Genomic DNA, 4,479 nt, shown 5'->3' with positions numbered 1-4,479 from the left:
TTCGCTTGAGGACAGCAGCACAGCTTCCCCTGGCGTCTGAGAGTGCGTGGCAGGCCACCTCGTGCTTCACGTGCACCAGCTCACTCGGTCCTCACGGCAATCCTGAGAGTATCACCAGCATTCTCATTTCACAGAGGCGGCCAGCAGAGGGGAGAGAGCGGGTGGGCAGACGCAGGCACCCAGCCAGCCAGCCAGGGAGAGGAGGTTCCCGAAGCCTGGCACCAACAACCCGACCACGGTGACATAAAACCGGAACACTGCTGACCGCCCTCCCTCGCACAGACACAGAAATTGACAAGGAGGACGCAGGGATGCATCAAACACACACTGTGACCAATTTATTCCAGAAATTCAAGAACAATCGCTGTTGAGAAATCTATCGACATGTTAAAAGTTACATCCAACAAAGGAGGAAAAAACAAATTACTGTGAGCAGATGCTGTCTAAAGGCGATTGTTAGAGATCAGTAATCATTTCAAATGAAATCATTACAAATAAAATTCTTAAAGACATTAAAAATTCTCTGCCAGAGACCAAGAATAAAGATCATTTAAAACAGTAAATACTAATGCTTTTTCCATTAAAATAAGGAACAAGACATGGACGCCCATAACTGCCATTATGATTCAAATTAATCAGTGGTTCCAGCAGATTCAAAAATATGAAAAGATACAATAATCAATATAAATATTAGAAACACCCTAATACAGTCTCTTTCTGCAGAACGTGATTGAATCCCCAGAAAAGGCAAAAGACTTGTCAAATCAAGGAGTGTGTTAAAGCAGTTGGATTAAAGATAAAATCTTTAAAAATTTTATCTGCGTGTTAGCAATAACCAGCTGAAACTTAAAATGGAGAAAACCATTCCGTTTGTCTAAAGGGATACCCATTTCAGAATAAAGTTAAAATAAAAGATGAATTTTGAAATGGGTCTTACTAGAGGACAGGAAACAACACCTTCACAAATAGAAAAATACACTGTGTGACTCAGAGGAACAGAGCAGCATGGCGGCTGCCGGGGCAGGAGGTGGGGGAAGTGGGGAGTCACTGGCCCGAGGGTACAAAGTTCTAGTGATAAGAAGAATCAGTTCTGGGGTCCAATGTACCGCATGGTGGCTGTGGTTAGCGACCCTGTATTGTGTACTTGAAGTCTGCTGTGCGAGTAGGTTTTAAATGCCCTTACCAGAGTAAAACAACCAAAAAAATGGTAATTCTATGAGGTGGTGGAAGTGTTACTTAACCCTGCGGTGATCATCATTTTGCAGTGTATACAGGCATTGAATTATCCCACTGGAAACCTTAAACATATACAATGTCCTATATCAACTGTAAGTCAATAAAGGTTGAAAAAATTAAAACACCACCCTTTGGAAACTGTTTAAAAATACCTCATAAATATTTAGAGTTCAATCTAAATAAATTTGCACATTATATAGAAAATGACAACTCTGAAACAAAGCAATGGAAATCAACTACAGCATTAGACAAAAAAAAAAAAAATCAGTCCAGCATAATTTGTTACCAAATAAGAATTTCTTAAATGTCTAAATTAAAGCTAAAGTTAAAGAAATTAGAAAAAGATCCCAAAAATTCCAGGGGAAGAAAGAAGGAATAAAGAGGAAACAAAACACTAAGAAACACAAAAATATGAGAGCTATCTTAAAAATCTAAGGACTTCCGTTTTTACGTAATCTAAGAAAAATAAGAGAATGCCTAAATGTAAAATAAGAAATGGCAAAGGACAGTTAATTGCAGAGAAAGGAAACTAAAGAAACCTGGAGGGAACAATTTGTTTAACTCTATGAAAATAAACTAGAATACCTAAATGAAATATTTATTTTTCAAAGAAAATGTAACTTAACAAAGCAGCTTTCTTAAGAATTGATATATTAGCATAGAAAATTATAGAGAAAGCGCCCTGAAAATCCTCAGGTGAATATGGTTTCAGAGGATAAGCCAATGCGACAGGAACTCTCCTCCTTTGCTGGTGGGAATGCAACATGGTACGGCCACTGTGGAAGACAGCCATGATTCTTACAAAACTAAACATCCTTTTATCATAAAATCCACCCACGGCACTCCTTGGTATTGACCCAAAGGAGTTGGAAACTTCAGCCCATGCAAAAGTTTATAGCAGCTTTATTCATAATTGTCCGAACTCGGAAGCAACCAAGATGTCCTGCAGTAGGCGAAGGGATAAGCTGTGGTTCACCCAGACGATGGAATATTATTCAGCACCAAAAAGCAATGAGCTATCAAGCCATGAAAAGACATGGAGAAAACTCAGATTCAAATTACTAGGTGAGAAGCCAATCCAAAAAGGCTGCCACAGTTCCAGCTGTGAGTGAAACGTGGTTCATTCTCACTGCTAGTAGGAGAATGGCAAACTAAAACCACACTGTATCACCATCTTTCCCTTATCCTAACGGTCACAGTGCAGAAGCTGAGTAACACACGCTGTTACTGAGGCTATGGGAGAACTCAGCTTTGCCCGAGGAAGTGTAAGCCGGTGCCTGGCTCTGGGAGTCAAATCAGTAACTGCTGTCAAAGTTCATCTGTGACCCACAATTTTGCTGCAAGGAACTTACCCCGCGGGTGTGTCTGCGCACACACACAGTAACAAGCACACAACAATACGCTTGCAGCGTGTTTGTCACAGTGAAATACTGCAAACGACCCAGCTATCCTCAGCAGGAGACTGGTTAAAGAAATTCTGGTGCCTCCATTCAGCTGCACTGCAACGCAATCAGTTAAAGACAGAGATCTCGCGCAACACCGCCTGATCTCCAAGGTCTATGGCAGTGTGCAAAAAGAAAAATGCGTATTGTCTAAGTAAGCTAACTTTTGTGTTTTTAAAATGGTGGAAAAGGAAGAGTCTATGTTATGCCTGGTTTGTGCATAAACAAAGTATGGCAGGATACGTAAGACACTAGTAAGAGCCACGACACGCTGGGGTGAGATTGTTGCAGAAAATCGTGTTGCTCGGTGTTACGGCTCAGCGGTGACAGCAACCTGGGGCCAGGCGAGAGACCAAGCAGCATGCGAGAGTTGGCAAATTCAGCTTTATTACACCAGTCGGCCGAGAGGAGTTAACACTCCAAGCTCTGAACCCCGTCTGTAGGTTTACACAGGCTTTTACAGGCTGCCAGTTTACACTTTGCAACATCGTACGCAAATGAGGTATAACAAAAGTTGACTAATTAGGAACAAGCTTTGCAGAAATGGACCAATCAGGAGGGAGAGAAATAACCAATCAGGAATGAGCTCCATGCAAATGAAGTACTACAAATGGGCCAATCAGGAGTTAGGGAAATGGACCAATCATGAGTGAGCTCAGGGAACCAATAGAATTTTAGGGGTAAGTTCCACTTTCCTAGAAGTAAGCTGTTTCAGAGGCAAAAAGTGAGATAGAGCTGCTGGGCTAGGGAACCCGGATGGTGCCGGCAGGAGAGTAGTGGCCCTGCCTGGGGGTCCTGCCGGCCTTTTTTATGGGGCTTCCCACCTCAAGATGCACTTCCAGAATGGGGAGAGCTTTCACCAGCATGCCTTTTAACATGTCTTCATTTTTGGACCCAAGGAATATATTGTGTGTGCCATTGTGCAAAGCATTAGAAGTACTAAAAACTCACTAAATACACACACACAGAGTATGGTAACCTGAGAGCTATGGAACCATACCCCACCAGTTTGTCACCTTTGGTTACTGAGCACGAGGGGGATGGAAGAAAAGTCAAATGAGTGTTCACTCAGAGGATCTATTATTTCACACAGGAAACAGGGAATATTACAAGACACATGAAATGAAGTATTAGCCTGCGTGGTGAGGGGGAAATCTCCGCGTGGGAATGGAGCGGTGAGGACCAGGCATACGGGCTTTGCATTCGCTTGTTCGTTTTATCAGGCCCTGCTGTGTGCCAGGCTTGGTCCTAGGGATGTGCTGGCAGACACACAGCTTCATCCCTGCTCTCAAGGAACCCACGGTCCAGGGTGGGAGGCGGGCAGGTAAAAGCAAACACGGCCCCGCATGCAAAGGAGACGTGCAGGTACTGTGGGAACGCACAGCTGGGGTCCCCGCCCTCGTCCATCTGGGAGCACGTCGGGAAAGACGTACTACAGGGCGTGGCCCTGAGCTTGGAAGCCCTCACTGCACGTGATGGAGGGTGGGGTGGGGCTGGGGACTTGTCTTCCCGACAGAGAACGAGCAGCCCACGTCGAACCGAGCGCTCACCCGGGTGCCAGGCACTGGGCTGGGCCCTTTAAGGCACCGTGCCACCTAGCGGAGGTGCCATGAATTCCCTTCCTCGTTTTAAATATGAAGACGCAAATGACTGTCCTCTTATAAAGTGCCCGAAAAAAAGAACACGTGATGACACAAACCGTGAGGCCAGAAAGGCGCCTGCCTCAGAGCGTGCGGGTTCAGGTGGCTTTTATATTTGTAGCTCTTGTCTAGATGTTTTGTATAATCAACACCTGCTGTTG

The sequence above is a fragment of the Camelus dromedarius genome, chromosome 31 (assembly GCF_036321535.1).
Source record: "Camelus dromedarius isolate mCamDro1 chromosome 31, mCamDro1.pat, whole genome shotgun sequence".
NCBI lineage: Eukaryota > Metazoa > Chordata > Mammalia > Artiodactyla > Camelidae > Camelus > Camelus dromedarius.
The sequence above is the reverse complement of the archived record's forward strand: the minus strand, read 5'-3'. Positions refer to the sequence as shown.